Raw genomic sequence first — 23,807 nt, forward strand, 5'->3', positions numbered from 1 at the left:
TTCCCTCCGCTGCCTTCTTTCCTCTCCACAATGTAAGACCCTAAACTGGAAAAAGGCCAGCATTAGCTAGAGCAACTGTCTCCCTTTACAGATGAGGTCACTGACACCCAGATGGTGTCATGGTTTGTCCAATGCGGATGGGCACATTTCTGGAGATTCAGGGCCAGAACCCAGAGACAGAGATGCCTAGATGTTCCTTAGCCCAGATGTTTCTTCACATTCCGTGGATCACATCTGCAGGATTGGCTTTGCTGTTCTGGTGACAGAAAGCCTGTATTCATTAGCTACTGCTTGGTAACAAGTTGCTCCAAAACTTAGCAGCTTAAAACAGCAAAGGTTTATTATCTCACAAAGTTTTTGAGGGTCAGGGAACTGGGAGCAGCTCAGCTGGGTGCTTCTGGCTCAGGGTCTCTCACAGGCTGCATCAAGCTGTTGTCTGGGGCTGCGGTCTCCCGAGACTTCACTGCGGGAGCAGGATCCGCTTCCAAGCTCACTCATGCAGCTGCTGGCAGGAGACCTCAGTTCCTCGCTTCATGGGCCTCTCCATAGGGCTGCTCCTGACATAGCTTCCCCAGTGTGAGTGATCCAAGAGAGAGAGAGAACCCAAGACAGAAGCAGCAGTCTTTTTATAACCAAATCTCGGAAGTAACAGGCCATCACTTCTGCTATATGCTATTGGTCACACAAGCCAACCCTGGAACGATGTGGGAGGGGACTGTACCAAAGTGTGAATCCCAGAAGGCAAGATCCTTGAGGTCTATCTTAGAGGCTGTCTACCATAAAACCCAAGAGAGTAGTGGCTTAAACAAGAGAAAAATGTATTTCCCTCTCTCACAGATAAAGTCCATGTAAGCGGTCCTATGTTAGTATAATGTTCCATCTTCTTGAGGGATCCAGACCTCTTCTACCTTGTTTCTTTGCCACCTCGTAGTCCAAGATGGCTGCTCAAGCTCCAGCCATCACATCTGCGCTGTAGCCAGCAGAAAGGAAAAAGGTCCCCTTCCCCTTTAGGAAAACTTCCTGGAACTTGCACATGGCATTTCTACTTACATCCTCTTGGCCAACAATCACAAGGTCACTTCCAGCCTGCAAAGGAGGCTTGGAAATGTAGTCTTAATTTCACATGGCCTATGTGCCCAGAAAGAATTCAGGGGCTCTATTACCGGGAAAAAAGTAGATGTTTTCAACCAGCAATCTCTGTCTTTGATAACCCACTGAAGGCTATGAACCCTTCCACAGAGAAAAAGAAATTGTGTGCATGCAAAATTGTGCGTACAACTTCAGATGGCTTGTGGATGCCTATGAAGTCGGGTCATGGACGTCACGTGGAAAACCTCAGCAGCTCTGGCCAGGACCTCACCCTGTTCCTTGTGTGAACAGTGTCGACTCAGACCCCTTGGGCAGGGGGAGGGCAAGGTGTGCCCTAGACGGCCCCGGTACATTTCCTCAACAGTGTGGGGGCAGCGTCGTCCCACCCAGCAGGATGTCCCATCCCAGAAAGAGCTGTGTCAGCATCTGACAGGGCATAGGCCTCACTCTCCCGCTATGACTTAATGCAAAACAAAGCTGATAAGCGAGGGACAACTGACAACCCCAAGCGCCGGCAAGGATGCCACACAGCTGGAGCTGTCGGACATGCTGATGGGTGTATAAAATGGTACAGCCACTTTGGAAAGCAATTTGGCAATTCCTTATACAATTATGCACGCACTTGCCATAAGACCCAGCTATCTGAGCCCCGAGCACCTGTGCGAGAGAGATGAAAGCATTTGTCCACAGAAGGTTTTGAACAGGAATGTTCACAGCAGCATTACTCACAGCAGCCCAAAACTGGGAGCAACCCAAACGTCCATCAACAGGTTAATGAATATCCAAGCTACGGTACATCCATACAATGGAAAACCACTCTGCAATAAAAAGGAGCAAACTATTGATAGACACAACAACTCAATGGTCTCAAATGCATTATGCTGGGTGAAAAAAGCCAAGCATGAAAGAGAATACGCTGTATGATTCCATTTATGTGAAATTGAAGAACAGGCAAAATTAAACCATGATGATAGAAATCAGAAAAGGGAAGGAGCATGAGAGAACATTCTGGGGATGATGGAAACGAGCTATATCTTGATGGCAGGATGGATTACACGACGGCAGACATTTTGCAAAACTCTTTGAACCTTAGCACTTAAGAAGGGTGCATTTCACTATATGTAAATTACACCCAAACTTAAAAGAAGGAAAAAGTGATCCAGCAAAAGCGCAGGAGCCGGCACCCACAGACCAAACCCCAGCCAACCGCCTGCCCAACGTGCAGGGCCGAGCTCAGTGCTGGGTCGGCCAGAGCAGCACAAACTGAGCGCTAGCGAGGGCTGCCGGGGAAGGGGCCCGTACCACGGTCCTGTTTGAAGACAGCCAGAGACCCCCGCCTGCCCGAGTTCTGCTGAATACGGTCCCTCTACTTGGAGCACCTAGCTCCCCAAAACGCACAGGGGGCTCTGGCTGGGACCCACTGCCCTAGCGCGTCCTTTCCATCCCCTTTGGCCTCAAAAAGACTGCCAAGATGACCAGGATGGAGCAAGTGTAGACACCACCAATGTCAGCTTCCAGAGGGCCTCCCAGTCAGCTCCCGTCTTAGAGAGGAGGAAATCCAGAGGGGTAGGGTCTGGCCAAGTGTCACCTAGGGTCTGAGTGGCAGAGCCTGCAATAGCACTCCGCTCCTGGGCTCCTATTCCAGTGCTCACATATCCACACACAACTTCCTCTCTCGGTCAGTACTTTCCCATCAACATTTCCAAAGGTACTGAAATGAACAAAGAAGCCTGTTTTCCTCTGTCGTCTCTTAAGAATTTATGCCCCACAAAATCATCTTGTGGTGGGAGTGGGTCTTTCCTGGGGGGGATTACAGTCCATTTGGGCCAGAATGTTACAAAAATAAAGAAGTCCAAAAGTTGAGGGGCTGTTCCTCGACCCATGAATCAAAAGCAACCGGTGCTTCCACACATCCCAGCTGGCGTGGCCAAGGCAGGTCTCAACCTGGCCGCGTGAGGGAGTGGGGCCTCTCAGAGAGGGCCCGCCTCCCCTCCCCGCAGCTGTGGGATGAGAAGATGGCCAAGCCAGCGACCAGGGAGCCTCGGGAACCCTATTCCCTTCCCAAAGTTTCTCAGCTCACACTAAAGAGGGCCAAAAGCCCAATGAAAGAGGCCTTTTCCCAGGACTTGAGTGACAAAATGACATTTGCATGTCCAGACACCTTGACACTCTCCCCTCCTCTTCCCTCCCCTTTGTGGCAGCACCCATCTCCCTCCTACACACTCGCAATCTAGAAGCCTCGCCCTGCTCCCTCTCCCCAGCCCTCGTGACTCTCGTGATATCAGAGCAGCTGTGTCAGCTAGCTAGAGTTCCTGGATTGCAAACAACAGAAACGGATGCTGACCACCTCGGGCAAAAGGGAATTGACTGGAAGATGATTGGAGATTGGCATCATAGATTGGAAGTCTGGAGAAGAAAGCTTGGCGTTGGCAGGGGCCAAGGCAGACCCAGAGACAAACAGCATCTACCCTGCTGGTCAAGATTCAAATGGCAGGCCACCTTGGACAACAGTCTGGCAGCTTCTCACAAAGTGAAACATACAACTACCCTCCAACCCAACAATTCCACCCCCGGATATTTGCCCGAGAAAAAGAAGAGCGTATGTCCAGAAAAACACTTGCATGGGAATGTTCATAGAAACTTTATTCGTAATAGCTCCCAGTTGGAGTCAACTCAAAGATCCAGCAACTGGGGAATGGATAAACAAACTGTAGTGTGACCATATAATGGAATACCACTCAGCCAAGTAAAGGAGTGTGCTAGCAGTACTCGCGACAACGTGAATGAATCTCACGGATGTTACGTTGAACAAAAGAAGCCAAACACAGGAGGACACGTGCTATATGGTCCATTTATATAAAATCCAAGAAGAGACGAAACTAACATACAGTAACAGAACAGGTGCTGCCTCTGGTGACCAATAGCATTGACTGGGAAGGGGACAAGAGGGCTTTTGGGGGCCACGGAAATGTTCTATACCTTGACTGTGGCGGTAGTTCCACAGATGCATATATTTGCCAAAACTCATCAAACTGTACACCTTCTGTGCATTTCAATGTATGCAGATTAGGCTCTAATTAAAAAATTAAATTAAAAAGAATCGCAGGCAGGGCTGGTGCCAGGAGCTGGAGATGCGAGAGTGAGCAGGGCAAGCACAGCCCTGTCCAGAGGGAGCTTCCTTCTGACCCCAGAGCTAATAAGTGACAGAGCCGGGGGCAAAAGAGAGTCCCTTGCCGCCCCAGTCACTCCCAGCTTGCCTCGGCATTGTCCTGGACAGCACACCTCCGAGCACGATGGGAGCTCCAGGGAGGAGGCGGGCAGCTGTCCCTGAGGCCAGAGGCCGGTCCTCCGAAGCCAGGGGGCTCCAGGCTGCCCAGCGCAGTCGGGCCCCTCCCTGAGACAGCCCAGGCTCAGAGCCTGCCATGCCCAGCCTGCCCAGCCTGCCAGGCCTGTGTCTCCTCTCTGGAAGACTTCTGACCCCCAGGACCTCACACAAAAAGGGAAACGTCAGGGGCCAGCCCCGTGGCTGAGTGGTTAAGTTCACACACTCTGCTTCAGCGGCCCAGGGTTCCTCCAGTTCAGATCCCGGGCACGGACATGGCACCACTCATCAGGCCGTGCTGAGGTGGCATCCCACATGCCACAACCAAAGGACCTACGACTAGAATTCATACCTATGTACTGGGGGGCCTTGGGGAGAAAAAAAACAAAAAGAAAAAAAAGAAGATTGGCAACAGATGTTAGCTCAGGTAACAATCTTTAAAAAAAAAGTACAAAAGCCATCAAGACCCACTAGAATAGGCTCACAGTTATTTGGTTATAAAAGCCCTTAAAAAAAAAAAAAGAGGGAAATGTCATTTCTTTATTTCTGAGCAGAGGAAATACAAAAGACTCAGGACCAGAAACGAGCATATCATTCAGAAAGAACCAAACGATTAAAGGATTTTCTTACCCTTTCTGGCCAGTTAAAAGGTGGGAGGAGAGGGGCTGGCCCACTGGCAGAGTGGTTAAGTTCATGTGTTCCACTTTGGCAGTCCAGAGTTCATGCGTTTAGATCCAAGGCACACCTAGCACCACTCATCAAGGCATGCTGTGTCAGCGTCCCACATGAAATAGAGGAAGATTGGCATGGATGTTAGCTCAGCGAAAATCTTCCTCAAGCAAAAAGAGGAAGATTGGCAGCAGATGTTAGCTCAGTCACAATCTTCCTCACCAAAAAAAAAAAGGTGGGTGGAGAGAGGTCTCAAGAGATGTCGGGGAGACCCACGGCGACTGGGGAGAGGGGAAGGGCAAGGCATTGGCTCTACTGCGGCGGGGAGTTGCCCACCACTGTCTGCTGTCTCCTTGGACTGAGGTCCTCAGAGCATCACTAGGCAGCAGTCAGTGACTTAATGACTGTTTAGGCTTTTGTCACTTTGGCCCTTAAGCTCCTAGAGGCTGGAGTGGCCAGGAGAGCCCACCACAGTAGAAACTGTCACCCACATAAGCCCCAGGTCCCCCAATCCTGGCTCAATGGCAGCACTCCAAAGAATGTTCTCAAGGCCACCCAGGTAATTCCTTCCATCTTGTAGCATTTTGCAGCTTACGTCATTCAAGTAGCCCTACCTTTGTGAGGTCAGCATTACTGTCCTTATATTACAGATGGGGAAACTGAGTCTTTGAGAGACTTTGGTCTTTGCTCTGAGAGACACAGACAAGAAATAGCAGAGTCAGAGCAAGAACCCAGATCTTCCAAGTCACACATTTGAAGCTCTTTTCTCCACATTCGTCTGTAATGACAGGCACTTTCTCAGGCCCAAGAACCTTCTAGGCTGGTGAGGCTGACCAAGGCCCTGACCCCTGTGGCAGGAAGCCTCTAAGATGGCTCCCAGTGATCCACACCTCCCGGCATACACACTCGCTGAGTGTGGCTGGACTGAGGACTAGCTTCTGACACACAGAATAGACCAGAAGTGATAGGATGTCACTTCTGAGGTTAGGTTACAAAAAGACTGTGACTTCTGTCTTGGGCTCTCTCTGGCTCACTCCTTCTCTCTCTCCCAGGTCCCTAGTTGACACGTCATGAGGACACTCTGGAAGCCTATAGAAAGACCATGTGGGGAAGAAGCGAGGCCTGACAGCAACCACATGAGTGAGCTTGGAAACGGATCTTCGGAGGCCTCGTGCCAACAGCCACATACGGGAGCCATTTTGGAAGAGGGTCTTCCAGCCTCAATCAAGCCTTGAGATGACTACGGCCCTGGCTGACCTCTTGACTGCATTTCATGAGAGACCCTGAGCCAAAACCACCCAGTTTAGCCTCTCTGAAGTCTTGACCCTAAGAAGCTGTGTGAGATAATGAATGTTGCTTTAAGCTGCTAAGTTTGGGGGTAATTTGTTATGCAGCCATAGACAGTACAGCTCATAACTAAAACCCCAATACTGCTGCACACAGAGCTAATATAATACCCCCTCACCTCCAAGTCTTCTCAGGCCAGAGCATGTGACCCTGACTTTCCTGGCCTGAAACACACACACACACATTCACACACACGTGCGTGCGTGCACACACACATACACGCACCTCCTCCTCTGATATCTTTGCCTGTTTGACTTAATTTCCTTTTCCCATTTTTCTCTCTTCCCTTTTCCCTAAAAAGCATGTCAAAGTTGGTCCTTCTACACGGAAAACATTTCAATTTGCAGCTGCATCATCCCAAGAAAAAGTGAGCCTTGAGGTTCCACGCGCTGTACCAGCTACCTTGGCTGCCTGGAATACCTCCCCGTGCCTTTTGCGTGGCTGCCTTTGTTTCGAGCACACCCTAAATTGCCACTGTGCCAAATGCTGAATGTGACCAGAAATGACACGGGATGAATAATGTGGCATATAATTATCACCACATTTCAGATGAGGGCAATATGCATTTTTCTCAGAGCCGAAGGGATGCAATTTTATTTTGTAACACAAAATGCTCCATTTGGGGGTCAGTTTTCGAGCCGCCCTTCATTCTGCAGCAATTTCACGTGAATAAAAGCATTTGTATTCATGCGCCGCGTAATGCGCATTATCCCAGTCCTGATTCCTGGTGTATACCTCTCCACATGATTCCGGCTCTTTCTAGTGAAACCAGCCCCAAATCCGAATATGAGAAGGTGGCTCTGAAAGTGTTTTTGACTTATTCCAGGTCTCCGGATCTTTGTTTCCTTTTCTGCCCAATGGGGATGAGCTGGCTTCTCTAGAAACTGCTTTGAGGCTCCGCTATGGAGCCTGAGTCTTTAACGCCTAAAGTAAGTCCACAGGGACCTGAGGGCAGCACTGAGCTTCTGTCCCTGGAAGATGATGTCCTGATTTCCTGTCCCCCCAAAAGCAGACTCTGAGCCAAGGCTTCGGGTGCGGGTCGTTTACTTGGGAGGTATATTCGTCTGCTCAAGCTGCCATACCAATATACCACTGACTGGGTGGTTTAAGCCACAGACATTTATGTCCCGCACTTCCGGAGGCGAGGAGGCCGAGATTACGGTGCTGGCGGCGTTGGATTCCTCTAGGCCTCTGTCCTCGGCTTGCAGACGCCCACCCTCTTGCTGCCTCTTTACACGGTCGTCCCTCTGTGTGCGCACCCTTGGTGTCTCTCTGTGTCCAGATCTCCTCTTCCTATGAGGACATCAGTCAGGTTGGCCACTCCAATGGCTTCATTTTAACTTAATCCTCTCTTTACCAGCCCTATCTCCACACTCAGTTACATTCTGAGGTCCCGGGGGGTTAAGGCTTCCACCTATGGATTTGAGGAAGGACATAATTCAGCCCATAACAGGAGGTGACCCAAGAAGGATGGGGAGATGCGGGCAAGTGAGACTGAGAAGGGAGGATACCTCGATGAGCAGGGCTTGGTTGCAGGTCCTCAGGGGACCCGTGGGACAGAACTGTCCCACCGAAGGGCGAGGAAGCTGGGGCACTGATGCACCAACGGATCCCCTGTCAGTTCCCACTTCACTCCTGGAGGCATGTCCTTCCTGGCGTTCCCAGGCCAAGCGCTTACTCCTGCCCGGAGAGCACCCTTGGGCGGAGCCACGGGAACCCCCGGGTGTACACAGGAAGAGGCTGCAGCAGGGATCGCCCGAAATTCAGAATAACAGGCAACCACCTTGAAAAGAGAAGCAAACGTGGACGGGATTTTGATTTCCAGGTTTGAAATGATTCTCATCAGAAAGTCGCAAGTATAAAACGACCCCAGCAGAACTGGACCATCTACTTCAGGCTCCTTGCTGTGCAGACAGACAGCTGTGGCCCAGGAAGGTTACCTGGCGGGCCTGAAGTGGACGAAGTGGAGGGGAGAAATGAGAACGAGACTCCTCATATCCAGACTCTCAAGCCAGTGCTCTCCCCACGCCAACGGGCTGCTTCCTGTGTCACTTTCTTTCTTGCCGAGCCAGAGCAGGTTTGGAGTGGACAGTCCCTTTGCTGGTGAATAAACTCAGAGCTCGCCAGAAGATGCAAATGAACAACACAGAAAACGTAAGAGAGGTCAGTGGTCATTCCCTCCCCGACACACACTGTTTCTGTCTCTGAAACAGCCAGAGAGAGACCCCAGGAGCCCAGCAGAAGAGGCCATCCTCTAGTCACAGAAGGCTGCATATGGAGCCAAGCCCGAGCCCCGGATGTGAGCAGAGGATGCTTCGCGAGCTGCGAGGTCTAACCGAGAGGCCACTAAATGCATCTAGGGTCCCGCAAAGGTCCCCCATCCTACAGGGCAGCAGTCTCTCCCTACGGAGTCTGCCCACCAGTAACAATAAAACTAGACACTTTCATAGATTTCCCAATTTACGTTGCTCAATTATTCCTCACACAACAACCATGTGAGGTCAACATCACTGGTCCACTTTATGAATGTGCAAACGGAGCACCCTGGCCCGGTGACTGTCATCTAGAAGCATACTTTCAGGTAAATTAAGCACTTCATCTTGAAATTGGAATGCTCACACGGGAGGCCAGTCTCCTCTAAGGCAGCCTGCAAGGGCTGATGGGAAACGGGCTCTCTTGTTTTCATCTCTAAGGGGCACCAAGGGCTGCTGGCACCAACAGTGCAGTTAAAGCTCATATCTCTCTTGCCCAGGACCATGAGGTTTCTAGAAGCTTCCAAGAGCCACAGCCCAGCTATAAGTCATGCAGAACCACTGCCAGTTATGATCTACAGCAGAGGAGAAAACCTTGAACAGTCACTTGCAGCCTGAGGAAAAGAAAGATGGTGGATGGTCACTTGACTGTCTACATCAGGAGCATCCAAAGTCAGCTGGGGAGAAAAAACTCGAATTCCAGAACTGACGACCACTGAGCTTCTGGAGTGCGTTCACACCCAGACCTAGGAGCGGTGAGCAGGGCTCCTGCCAGGGGCGAACCAACATCCTTGGTCTTCAGACGTTGCCTGTAAGACAGAAGTCACTGGAATACTTATCTAACTTCCCTCCATCCATCCATTCATTCGTTGATCTTTCATCCAACAAATATTTACTAAGCGCCTGCTTTGTGCCAGGCATTGTTCTAGGCACTAAGGACACAGCAGTGAACCAAACAAATGAAATCTTTGCTCTGATGGGGGCTTACACTCCGATAGAGGAGGAAGAGACAATAATGAAGATCAATAAGAAAGATGTGCAATCTCTTAGGTGGTCAGTTCGAGGGAGGAAAATAAAGTCAGCAGGGGAATAGGGAGTGCTTGGGTGAGGGAGCTCAGTTCTCCACAGAGTGGTGGGAGAACGTGACCAGGAGATGTGTAGGAAGGGAGGGAGGCAGCCCTGCAGATGACTAGGGAAAGAGCATTCCAGGCAGCAGGAACAGCAAGTGCAAAGGGCCTGGGGCCGGGTGTGTCCAGGGAATGGGAGGGATGGCAAGGAGGCCAGTTGACTGGAGTAGAGTGAGTAAGGGGGACGTGACAGGTGATGAGGTCAGAGAGGTGACGGGGACCATTCTGTAGATAGTTGGAGGCCATGGGGAGGACTTGAGGCCACCTTGCAAAGCCATTGGAGGGTTCTGAGCGAGGAGTCCATCACCTGACCTAGGCTTTAACCAGCTCACCTGGGGGCTGTGTTGAGAGTAGGATGAAAAAGCACCAAAAGGGGAAGCAGGGAGACCGAGGGGCGGGGGGCTGCAATAATCTGGGTGAGAGAGCATGGAGGCTACACCGGGGGAAGCACAGGCCGGGGCAGGGGGTGCTGAGACTCTCCATCTCTCCCGAAGGCAGGTTCTGGGCGAAGGATCGGCCGTGGGTGTGAGAGAGGGAGGGCCCAGGGACGGCACGGTGGAAGAAGGCTGGCTGGAGAGGCTGCTGGCGGGGCCGCGCAGGGCGTGCGCTCGGGATGTGCTAAGTTTCTGACATCTACTAGACATCTAAGCGGAGCGGCTAAGGGGGACACTGGATCTATAAGTCAGGGTTCGGAGGGGAGGCCAGGCTGAAGTTATACATCCAGGGGTCTTCGGCATATAGGGCATTTAGGGCCATAAGAAGGGATGAGAGCACAAAACAGGGAGAGGAGGGGAGGGGAGAGGAGAGGAGGAGCGGGCCAGGGGCCTGAGAAAGGCCTGCCATGAGCCACACCATAGCAGGTGACCACAGGCTTCAAGAAAGTCCCAACCTGAGATCTCAGCCCCACTCAAGGAACCACGTCCCCCAAGAGCAGATGGACCTCAAGGTCCAGGAGACCAAGCCTAAAGGAGAAGAGAGCAGGTCACAGCACGGCCTCTGCTCACTGGGACGCGTGCCCTTTTGCTCTTCTGGGGATCCAGGTGCAGTTGTCACTCTTGGCAAACAGAACACCTTATGCCCGGGGCAGGGGCAGGGGGAGTGCAAAGGGGCAAGGAGTCTGTTGGCGTGCAAAAAGCAGGGTGGTGAGGGATGGGCAGGGCCCCTGGCACGAAGGCCCCCTTTCTGATTTTGTAATTGGCTGGCTTCGGGCGAGGTGTGAGCCCTGACGCAGGCTGTTCCAGGCTGAGCTGGCACGGTAATTGCCAGTTAAATATGTCTCTTATTGACCAAAAAGCAATAAGTGAATAAATTCATGGCTTAACAATTAATACACAGACTCAGGAGGTGACACCAGAGCTGCCTCCTGACGGTAGAATAGGGGTGATCCAGGAGCAGCTGGAGAGAATTATTCTAGAAAGAGGGAAAGCAAAGTCCTGGGGCAGCAGCGCGGTGCCTGCTGGGCACACAGTTGCTGGGGGCCTGGAGGCGCAGGTTTCGAGGCAGAGGGCAAGGAGGAGTGAGGCTGGAGAGGTGGATCCCAGAGGGAGTAATAAACCATCGAAAGAAATTTGGCCTTGCCTCCAGGTCTGGAAACCCCACAAAGGGTTTCCAGGAAGGAATGAGAGTCCAATGTGCATTTTAAAGAGATCGGTCAGGCAGTTCTGCGGAGGGAAGATCTGAAAGGATCAGGCAGGCAGCCGAGAGGCCTGGGAGTGGGGTGGGGTGGGGGGTGGTGGGAGCCTCTGACTGAATCAGTGGTTTCCCCCCCTCACCCCGCACACCCCTCACCCCCGCCCCAGCCCGTGGAATCCATGGGCAGGAATCTCTCGCCTTCCCCACATAGCCGCTGTCAACCTGGGACCCTGGGAGAGACACCATAAAAGGGACCCTGGGGGAGAGGGGGGGACCTACTGCTGAGGAAGCCTCATCCATCAGCCCTCCTGCTGACAGCGGGCCCCTTGGGAACACCGGTGACAAGAGGTCCCCAGGCCAGGCAGGAGGCTGAAAGGTGAGACGGGAAGGTGCCTTGGAAACAATCCTGGGAGCCACGGGGTAGGAGGGTTAGTTAGTGGCAGGAGTGGGTCACCAGGGAGAGAGAGGGGCACCGTGATTCCAGACGGAAGCCTTGGTCCCCCAAAGGGAGGAGGGCTGTCCAGAGCCCCCTGGCTGGGCACCCCTCACCCCACCCCCTCCTGGTCCTGCGGGCGGGGAGATGGCTGAGGCGTTTCCAGATCAACACACTGGAGCCTGCTAGGAGACGGCAACCAGGTAGGCCAAGGCCTGGTCACTCGGGCTTAACTCAGTGTGGAGGACGGCCATCTGGACCCCAGCCCTGAGCAGACCCACCCCACCCAGCACCACGCCCCTCCTCAGGGCCCCTCACCCCTTTCTCATGAATATTCTTTGTCTCCCACTAGGATTCCTCATCCTGCTTCTGCGTAGGCCCCCCGTGCCAGTGTTGGCTCTGGTCTACACTGCGGGCCTGGGAGATTAAAGACCTTCCCCCAGATCCCCCAGCAAGTCACAGCAGCACTGGGGAGCCACAATTCCCAAGCGGGGAGCAGAGAGCAAAGCCCGTTGTCCAGGCCCCAGGGAGCCATCCCTTGGCTGAGACTTCATTAAAGCTGCGTGTGTGCGCGCTCGGTGGCCTGCGTTCGCTGCAAACCCATTAAACAGCCGAGCTAATCCATTCATACATAAAAATAAGGGAAGGGGAAGGAACGCGGTCCCACAGGATGCGCGTCTGGGAGAAACAGTTTCCATAAAAATCCAAACAGAAACGGAGTTCACGGGGAGGTTTTGGCTGCAGTCACTTCTTGGCTTCTGGAAATCCTAGCCAGGGAAAAATCCCCTTTGTGGCCCATTTGGAAGCGCTCTGCCTCCGATTCAGAGACAGGGGAGGGGAGAGGGGCTCCCCGGGCTCTTTGCTGACCACCTTGCAGCTGAGGAATTATTCTAGAAACCCAGGGTACTTGTTCCAGGTGGCCAATTGGGACTCTGGTGGCAGCTCACAGGGCTGGGCTGAGAAGGGAGCAAATCACAGGTTAACACCAGCCTACCTCGGCCACCCCAAAGCCAGGCCACCGGGCTGAGTGTCCACAACAGCTGTGGCCATGGAGACACTCCCAGGCCCTTGGAAAAGGGAGGAAGACTCCAAGACTTAAATAACTCAGGCAGCAGGATTCCTGTTCCTTCCCATGAGAAACTAGTCCACAGGCCAAGAAACCCTACGAAAGGGACCCCTCTCGGCCGCCCTCGCAGAGGCCAGCGGGCCTGCCGTGGACACGCGTGCACAGACACACGTCGCCTTGCCGAAGAGGAGGTTGGGAGCTGTTGGATTATTTTTTTAATAAGCTGGTAAACCAGTATTTTTATTCTCTGTCATCTTTAAGAGAAAAAAAAACCCCAGAAGAATGCAGCTAGTTTCTTAAATTAGAGATCTGTTGTGTAATTAGTCCATTTTATCTTCTGCGAGTTGTTGCTGTTTTCCCTCTGTGGTTTCCAGAAATGTCATTGGCTAGGCTTAAAAGGAGGGGGTTTTTTTCCTTCCAGAGAAAAATTCTATAAATATTTTCTCCCTTTTAGCATGTTTTAAATTTGAACGACATATTGTAAAGATAGCAGGAGTCAGGAAAGTCTCTCCTGGCCGCCAATGAAAGGTGGTGGGAAAATTGATTAGAAAGGGGACTTCTGTCCACAGAAAACGCCACTGGGCCGTTCCCCCCAGGGGTTCAGGAGCCAGGATACCCCAGCTGCCTCTGCTCACCGGCACTCAGGCTTCAGAGCTAGAGAGAGGGGAGGGCCACCCTCAGGGTAGGCAGACAAACGGTAATACTCCAGGAAATGGTGTCCCTTGCTGATGGTCAGAATTCCATCCTTAGTGATTCATTTCTTTTGGATGAGATTTGATTGAAACATGGATTTTACATAATTAGGCATCCCTCAATGGTTTTTCACATTAAAATGCGTACCCTTTTCTCCAGCAAAAGTACACGGATATACCACATGTGAGTAAAACCCTAGGTAAAGCCATATTCATAGCCAGGTTATTTGTAGCTGTAAAGGACCAGAAACAACCTGACTGAATATCCATTAATAGGAGACAGGTTCAACAAAGTTGGGCAGAGCCTAATAATAGAAGGTTATGCTGCAGTAAAAAGAAAGCAATAGAGCTATAGGTATTGACGCAGAATGCTCTGTGAGGCACAGCGTCAAGTGAAAAAACAGGATGTACAGAGCTTTAGTGTATGCCTGTAGTATGACATCATTTGTTTCTTTAAAAAGGATATGTAGATAAATAACCTTGTATGGGAAGTTGGCGGCAGGGATGGCCTTCAGGAAGGGGTTGAACAGAGTCAGGAAGGTGACTTGCTCTTATATCCAGATACAGACGATAGACGTAGCTACAGATCTAGACAGCCTGTTGTACTGTTGGCTGATCGTGGGTTGTTTGCAGTTTTTGAAAAGGATACATTTACACACAATCATATTCTTATATCCTCCAATAGGCTCCGACCATCTCCGGAAAGAGACAGAAGAAGGAGGGGACAACAGAGGCACACCTCTTGATTCCGATGTATGCCCTTGAAGTAATTTGCTATTGTAAAGAGGCTGCCCTCCCAGGCTGCGGGGGCACTGATCCTGGGCAGGTGTGCTGGGCCCCCAAAATGTGGGAGAATCAACTTTACGCTGTTTTGTGTAGCTTCGGATCCACACAGGGAATTAGTAACGTGGGTTCATGCTCCCAAATGCCCCCGGGCGCCCCTAACCTGCACCCCACAACCTCCCGCGCCTAGAGCCATTGCTCAACATTGGTGATCCGACTTCTCTGCCTGTCTCCATCCCTGGACGGGGCACTCCTTGCAGCCGAGGATGAGTTTTACTCCTCTTGGCAGCCCCAGAGCCTGGCATGGTGCCTGCGGCTTAGAAATAGATGCTGGAGCCACTTAGATGTGGCCACGGCCCTGGGACCTTGGGCAAGTGACTCCACCCTTCAGAACCTGTTCCTTCATCTGTGAAATGGGAATGATACTAATCTTCCTCCTACTGCTGGGACAAAGATGAAGTTCAACAACAAACGTGCGGGGCGCGGGGCGCGTGCGCAGTGGTAACGACGGTTCAGTATAGTGTTGGATAGCGTCTCAATGAAAGCTATTGAATGCGTAAGTTCATCCCACGAGGCTGAGATGGGTCAGTATGCAGCCGCTCTTAAGGCTGACACTTCCGGGCCCTGTCACCAGGTACAAATGAATTCATCAGACAACTTCTTATCAGGGGCCCTTTGGCTGCCTGAGGATACCTAGCACGCAAAGAAAGAGGGGGCACTTGAAGAAAGATGGAGCTTGCCAAGGACAGGGGAGTCACCGGACTCATGAATGACAATAGCAGTTACTTCCCTGGGCGCCTGCTGTGTGGCAGACACTGCGCCCAGCTCTTAGGAGTGTTATCTCATTGAACTCTCGCAATAACCCCTGAAGCCATCTCCTTTGTCCCCATTTACAGACCAGGGAAAGAAAATAATTCACTGGAGTTCCCGTGGTGGAGCCAGGATTTGAACTCAGTTCTATGTGATTCTAAAAGCAGCCCGCTGGGCCACCCGTCGAGGAGCCTGCAGGTGGCTCTGTGTAGCCCCTACCTCCTCGTGTCTGCCAGCTGTCTCTGTCTGTCACACCCCTGGAACTGGGGCGCCAGTTCACCAAGCCCCGGGGAAATCTTCACGCCGAGGGGCCTGAAAACCTCTCCGTCACAGATGAAAACAAATCTCTGTTCGGGGCCTGTGCGGTTGGTGGCGGCCAGGCCCTGGGGAGCGCTCCTCCTCCGAGCCACCACCTGGAAGGCAGGCAGCCTCTTCCCCAGCTCTCTCCTCGCCTCCCAGCAGCCTGGAGGTCTCTGACCATTTGGAAACCACTGAGCTCTGATAGGAAATCAATCTTGGTGCACACGAGGGGAATGTGTGTGGGGGCGGGAGGAAGGGCATCCAGGCTGTGTTTCCTTTCCCCCTCTAGCCCGGCTCAAGAACATTCCAGAAGTCCTGGAAGAAAACTCATAAGTCCCCAAGGAGGAAGAGACTAAACTACAGGCCCTCCCAAGAAGGTTTCACCCGAGGTGGACCTAAGGGGCAGAGAGTAGCAGGTGAACAGGGAGAAGGGGATGTCCAGGTAGGAGCCTGCACCACCACCCCCCCAGCAGACTCCCTGGGCTGCCGGAGAAGGCACCGATACTCTATGGAGGGTCCACCAGGCCAGGGAATCGCCTTTTTGAGCAGTGGGCAGCCTGCCACACTGCCAGGCCTCCTCCCGCCCGCCAGGAGCCGGCGGCCCAGCACTGGCAGGAGACTCTCTTGGCCTGGCCTAGCGAGCCAAGGGGCAAGGCTCAGGCTGCTAAAATGGCACTGGCAGAAAGAAAGTAAAGGGCATTGGAATTCTAGACAATATTTCGATTTTGGCTGGTTTCGTGTTGCCCTCCAGCGAAAGCTGTGCGGCTTCCAGCACCTGAGTTCTTACAGGAAAGGAAACATTTCCGTTCAGGGCCCGCCTTCAGAGGGAGGGCCAGGACACACAAGAGTCAACTGGTGCGGGTGGGGGGCAGGATGGCCACCCAGGGCCCGGAGAACCATCTGCCTGTTCACTCTTAGCCCAACAAACAGCCAAACAAAGATGAGCTTCTGACTGACCCCGACAGCTGACAGTGGCCAAGGCCAAAGTCTGTGGTGGGAAGCCAGAACTTTGACATCTGCTAGCTTACAGGTCAATGTTGCGGTCTCTCTCTGCAGTCAGCAATGCACTGGAAGCCAACGAGCCAGATGGAGTCAGTCCGGAAATCAAACTTTCAGAAAGAAAAACTTCTTAGTCCTCAAGGTACATATGCAGATCGCCTAAAAGCAAAAGATCCAGAGGCCATAGTGGACCCCAGACTTCACAGACTTTAGAAATAGCCTGCTGTTAGAAAGTGGTCTCAGTTCACTCCGGCAGACTTCTGGGGGCCTGGCTCCCATGTCCTCCTTGGGGTACTCCTGGGCCTGCCCCTCAGCAAACTCAACCCTTAAGCATTGAAGGATGCTTGAGTTCCTTGGTTCTGAAGGTAGGCTGGAATCCCAGTTTTTCCACCTACTAGCTGCGGTCTTTGGGTAAGTTATCTGCGCTCTCTGAGCTTCACTTTCCCCTTCTGCAAATTGAAGCTATTAATAATAGCGATGTCAGGGTGGAGTCGTGATGCTTACAGAGCACAAAGGAAATGTTCGTCATTTAACCCAGTGCCTGGCACACAGTAGGCCCTCAAGAAATGTTTGTCCCTCCAGCTGTCCAGAATCCTATCTCAGGACAGCCTGGAGTGGGCTTGCTAAAGCTCAAAGCAGCGAGACAGCTGCCAAAGTGAATTCTAATCACTGGCTGATATTCCAGAAGGCCAAAGTGAGCCCTACTCACTGGCTCATTTTTCAGAAGGCCCTCTGAGTCCGCGCATCCCACGCTCTGGCCCAAAGAGGAAGCCGGGACCCTCTGCTCGCCGCCCACCCAGCCCCTGCACCGTCCTCACAGCAGCACGGCCCAGGTCTTGCTGGCACATTTGCCCACTGCCCTTCCGATCAGGGGTGGAGGGTGGGGGGCTCTCCCTGGGCCCCCAGCAGGGAGGGGCCCCCGTGAGCAGGGTACAGAGGAGCTGGGCCCCCGCGCGCCAACAGGCCGCAGCCGCAGCACACACCGGTGATGCTCCAGGGCGCTGCGCTCAGACACACCTTGAGGGGAAACTGCAAGACTGAGCTGTTGTGCTTATTGGCGCCATAAATCACCAACTGTTCATGTCCTGCTGCACCTCCCTGCCCCCACTCCCTTCCAGCCAAGCTGTCCCCAGGGCCCCCCCACCAGCCCCCCGCCCTGCACGACTCTCCCCACTCAGGGGCCAGAGCCAACCGCTCACTTACAAGCAAGATGAGTTAGGCTGAGTTTATTTTTTCTCCTTCTTTTTCACAAATCTGAACTGCCTTTGTTCCTGAACAATGAGGAGAGCGCAGCTGTGGAAGGTGGAAGGGGCTGAGGGCCAGGGGTGGGGTGGGGTGGGGTGGGGTGAGGACAAGGGCTTGGTTGCTCTGCGCGCCTCGGACCAGCACTCTGCCGAGCACTGCCTCTTGGCCAGCCCTCCCCAAAGCTGGCTTCGGTCTCCAGAACATTTTCTCTGCTACGCTGTCCACAGCGCTTTTTCAAAATCAGTTACAGGTTCCCCTCGAACTCACCAGACGCAGGCCCAGTTCCTGCCTGCGGGCATTTGGGAAGCCAGGGGAGAATCTTGAGCCATATCAGCCGCTGAGTCCCATGGCCTGCCAACCCGCTTGCTGCCCACGTGCGTGCAGAGCCAGGGTCACCTCTGGGAGTCCCTTCCCTCCAGGGACGCTGCCACCAGGTGGTCTTCCTGATTTCCTCTGCTCCAGCAGGAAAGGCCATGCATGCAGAGGCCTTCTCTTTTCCTCAAGAGCCTTTGGCTTCATGACCTGGGCAGAGGAGCTCCAGATGCGTCCTGGGAAACTCCCAAAAAGTAGAGAAAAAGTCCCAAATCAGAGCCAAAGCAAGGAAGAGGGAAAGGCGGAAGGAGGTTGTCAGGGTACAAGATTGCATCCCACATCTGGAATGGAAGGCCCTCTCCGTGCCCGCGTGCACACACGCACACACACACACAGTAACACGGTTCGGGAACATTCCAAGACCCCAGCAGCAGTCATCTCTAGGTAAAATGGGGTTCTGACTGATTCGGATTTGCCTCCACATCCCAGCTCCCCTTGACTGGCTGTGTGGCTTAGGGGAAGTTATCTAGCCTCTCAACGCTCACTTTACCCATCTGTAAAATGGGGTCACCGTAACTACAACGAGATATCACCTTACACCCATTAGAATGGCTATAATCACCAAGACAAAAAATAACAAGTATTGGAGAGGATGTGGAGAAAAGGGAACCCTCCTACACTGCCGGTGGGAATGCAAACGGGTGCAGCCACTATGGAAAACAGTATGGAGATTCCTCAGAAAATTAAAAATAGAAATACCTTATGACCCAGCTATCCCACCACTGGGTATCTATCCAAAGAGCTTGAAATCAACAATTCAAAGAGACCCATGCACCCCTAAATTCACTGCAGCATTATTCACAATAGCCGAGATGTGGAAGCAACCCAAGTGCCCATCAACAGATGATTGGATAAAGAAGATGTGGTATATATATACAATGGAACACTACTCAGCCATAAAAAAGACAAAATGGTCCCATGCTTGACCACATGGATGGACCTCAAGGGTATGATGCTAAGCAAAATAAGCCAGACAGAGAAAGACAAACACCAGATGATTTCACTCATATGTAGAATATAAACAAACACACGGACAAAGAGAAGAGACTAGTGGTTACCAGAGGGGAAGGGGGCTGGAGGGTGGGCACAGGGGGTGAAGGGGAGCACCTATATGGTGACAAATAATAACGTACAGCCGAAATTTCCCAATGTTGTAAATTATCATAACCTCAATGAAAAATTTTTTAAAATCTTAAAAAATGGGGTCACCATAGCACATATCTCAGTGTGTCATTGTGAAGAGTCAATGGAATGACCCACAGCAAAGCGTGAGAGCAGTGCCAGGCATGTATAGTCACAGAGTCAATAAATATAATAATTATAAGCATTGTTACCTATTCCCTTAGTCTTTTACAAGGGGTGTTCATTGCTTTTTAAATTTTGTAAAAAATGTTTTGTAATATTTGCTTATAAAAATTCAAACAATCCCCAGAAAAAGAGGGAAACTGTCCTGTCATCCTCCATCCTGACACAGCTCTCCTCCTCGGAGGGACCCAGCACCCACAGGCTGGCCATATAGCTCAAGGTCTTTCTCTCTGCATTTATAAATGCACGCAAGGATTGTTGTGTATAAAGGTACTCATGCTAAACACATAGATTTGCAATTTGCTTTCTTCACTTCACATTTCTTGGAGAATATTCTATGTGAGTACATATCATCCTTTTTAACTGATATATAGCATTTCATGGCATAGATGCTCCTTATCTCCTTAACCATTCCCTCTTGTTGGACACTTAGGTTGTTCTCAAATTTTTGCCATAAAACAATAATGCTGTGAACATCCCTGGATGTACGTTTGCCTGCTCATGTAAGTTTGAAACAATGAGACTTAAAAGTAGAAATTCTGGGCCAGGGGCTATGACCACATTTCAGTGTGCATGGATAAGCCAGATTGTTCTCCAAAGAGGCCGTCCCAATTTCTATCCCCACCAGCAGAGTGTTTGTTTCTTTCTGTCCTCTCCAATATCCTTCTTTCGTTTTTGCAGATGCGACAGGTGAAAACAGCATCTCATGGTCGCTCTGATTTGCATTTCTTTGATTGTAAGTGAGCACACAGCGTCATCTCATCTGTTGTGAGTTACCTGTGTTGGGAAGGTCTTCCTACTGCATGATCATTAAATAGTCCACGATGAGATTTCATCTCAGGTTTTTACAGTTTTTCGTAGTGTTTAGATTTTCAAGCCACTTGGTATTTATTTTTGTGTAGGGTGTGAGATTGGGCCCTAATTTTATGCTAGCGTGGATGCAAATAAGCTTTTTAAGAAGCTATTTAAAAAGAAAGGCCCTACACATAGACACACACACCAGCTCAGTGAGTGTCTGGAGAGCCAAGGGCAGGGCGGCCCTCGGTAGGATGTCCAGGCCGAGAAGCGGGTGGCTCCCTAGTCAGAGCTGGCCTGGGAGGCTCCTGCAGGCTGGGGCAGCCCCAGCGAGCAGGTGTGGGCGGGAAAAGGGGCCCTCGCCACCTTCCCAGCCCGGGCTTTCACCCTCCGCCTTGTTCCTCACCCAGCCCCCAGCGTGCTGCCAGGGGACCTCGACAGCTAGACCCAGGCTTGGCGGGAGGACTTGTCCAGAGACCAGCATTCCAGGGCACAGACCGAGGTAAACCCAGACTCCAGGAATGCAGTCTGCCCCTGCAAAATAATGCTGCTTGCCCAGATCCCCATCATAAAAGCTTAACGCAATTACGCAGGAACGAGGAACTTCCGGTTGGTCAAAGTCAGGATGAAGAAAGCCTTCTAACAAGGCCAGGCCCCCTGCCGAGGGAGGAGAGAGGCCGCCCAACCAGAGGAACGACTTGGCTTCCAGACCCCCTCCACCACCCCTACCTAGCCCACCCAGAGCCTGCATGGGCCTTGGGGCCGGTTTCCAAAACAAAGGTCCCACTCACAGCAGAGCATGAGGGGTTTGGGACAACCTGAGTGCCACCAGGCAGTGTGGCCCATCAACCACCATTTGGAGGGCCCCAGGGACCTGGGGCCTTGCAACAAGGACACTAATGGTAACAGTGGTGTCCACACTGTGATGAGGATGCGCAGGAAGAGTTAGGGAAGGGAGGAGCAAGGCGACCTAACACAGACTCGGGAAGTCAGGGAAGGTTCTGGAGAAGAGGATCTGGAATTTGCTAGTCGGGAGAGTGAGGAGGGAGAACCTAGCAGGAGATCTGAGAGCTGCCAAGGCGTCGTGTGCCAGGGAGGCCAAAGGAACTGAGTCGGATAAAATGTACAGTGAGGCTGGGAGCGGGAAGCAGACGAGGCAGGCAGCTGGTGTTGGCATGACCATCCCTAAGGGAGGGACCAGGACTGGCACAGAAATTGCCTGTCTTGCAGCCATCTCTTTCTCAGCTCATCCTCCCCACCATCGCCCCCCAAAACCACTCCATCCTCTCTGAGACCGGCCACTGTTGACCACGCCTCACTTCTAACCTGCAGACAACACTTCTCTGAGACCGGCCTGAAAATTCTACAGGCTTCTTCTCTGCGCGCCTGTCCCCCGGCTCCGCTCTGGAGATAGCACAGCGAGCCAAGCAGCCTTGGTCCCTGCCTCGTGGGGCTTCACTTACGGTGGGGGAGACAGAAAAACAGTTCAACAAGCAAAGTCCCTACAGTTCAAAGCTTCGGAAAGGATGATGGGGGAGCGGCTGTGGAAACTAGGAAAGACTGACGGGGCCCCGTTTCCGACTGGGGGCCGCAGTGAGATGTGAGCCTCGGGCTGAGTTAGCCAAGGGAAGCACAGAGAGAGCGGTGCGTGCAAAGGAGCTGGCCGGGGTCGGGAGGGGGGGGGGGCGGGGGGGGGAGAGGGACTAGTTTGGAGCCTTCAAGGAACTGAAAAAAAGGCCAGCGTGCCGGGACCCAGGGAACAAGGGCAGGGTCACGTGGCAGAGGGCATTTTCCAGTCTGCTCTTCCACAATGTGACTTTGGCACTCTTCCCATGGAGAGAGGGAGGTCTATGTCCCCTTCCCTTGAATCTGGGTGGGCTTCTGACTGGCTTGTAATTGCCAGAACGTGGCAGAAGTGACACCCCGTGACTTTGGAGGCACGTTGTTGGTTGGAACACTGGGTCCCTGGGACGCCATGCAGGAAATTAAACTACTCTGAAGGCGCCATGCCATGAGGAAGCCCAAGCCACATGGAGAGGCCAGAGTAGGTGCTCCAGGGAGCAGTCCTAGTCTTCAAGTCGCTCCCCAGCCTCGCAGGCTTCCAGTTGAGTCCCCAGACGTCGTGGAGCAGAGATCAGCCATCGCTCCTTTACAATGTAGAGAATGGACTGGAGGGGTCTATCTGGTGGGAGACCAGGCAGAAGGCGTCTCAGGAGAGGGAGGAGGGGGACCAGCTGAGGGAGGGCAGTGCCCTGAGGACCAGTGGATGCACTTGGAGACAAGCTGGCAGTAGCAAGATGGTCAGGGCCAGGAGCTGAGTTGGATATGGGGTGTGAGGTATCAAGGATGGCTCCCGGGTTTCTGGAAGGAGCCACTGGAGGGCCGGAGGAGCCGTGGACTGAAGTGGGAAACCCCGGAGGAGCAGCAGGGTGGGGCTGGGGGAGGGGCTGGACCAGGCATTCTGCTTTGGTCGCCTTGGGTTTGAGGCACCAGTGAAACTGCCACATGGGCCGCCGGTGGACAGGTGGGCTGCGGACTCTGGAGCTCTGGGAAGAGGCCTGGTCTCAAGTTCTCAGCACATGGAGGGAGTTCAAAAAGCCACGGGAGGCCGTGAGATCACCCAGGGAGAGAGGCCGAGGGAGAAGTGGAGGGTCCGAGGACTGAGCCCTGGGACAGCCAACACCGAGAGGGTGGGCTGAGGAGGAGGTCTGGGAAGAGAGACTGAGAGGGAGCCCCAGAGGGCCTGAGGAAAATCCAGACACAGCGGGGTCCTGGAAGCCAAGCCAAGAGACAGTTTCAAGATCAAGAGGGTGGTCAATCGCGCCATATGCGTCCTAGCGACATTCCGTGCATGCACCCTTTCAGGTAGAAATGCAGACTACCAGTTGATGTCTTATGGAACAATCTTTGGATAGGGTTACTCTGGATCCTAGAAGGAGCTGCTCTGTACTGAAAGCCAACAGCAAGACCAGGAGGCCATTGGCCACTCAGCGCCCCCATGAGAACCTCTCTTGGGAACCCTCGAGAAGCTTGTGGTCCAACTGAATTAACAAGTCAAATAAGAGAGCCATGCAGTAAATGGCAATGACCGCCTGGGTCACAGACTTCTGTCCTCCCCTTTTCCTCAGCAATCAAACTCCCAAATTTTTCCCGGCACATGACCGCCTGGAACAAAGACTACATTTCCCAGCCTCCCTTGCAGGTAGGTATGGCCACGCGCCTAAATTCTGGCCAATGGGGTGTAAGAGGAGGAAGGGTGTACAAAGACTGGTAAGTGAGAAGCACAAAAACAGAGGGCTTATGAGCCAGAAGCTGGAATGAGACTGCCTGAGTTCAAATCTTGGCTCAGTCACTTCCTAGCTGTGTGACCTTGCACAAGTTACTTAACCTCTCTGTGTCTCCATTCCCTCATTTGTAAAATGAGGCTAATAACAGTACTTACTTCATAGGGTTATATGAAAATTAAATGTACTTGGAACAGTGGTTGGCACACGGTAAATGATGCATAAGTGTTTGCTGCTATTATTATTATTACTAACCTTAAATGGAGGTGGCATGCCTTTCTCTTT

The sequence above is a fragment of the Equus caballus genome, chromosome X (genome assembly GCF_041296265.1).
Source record: "Equus caballus isolate H_3958 breed thoroughbred chromosome X, TB-T2T, whole genome shotgun sequence".
NCBI lineage: Eukaryota > Metazoa > Chordata > Mammalia > Perissodactyla > Equidae > Equus > Equus caballus.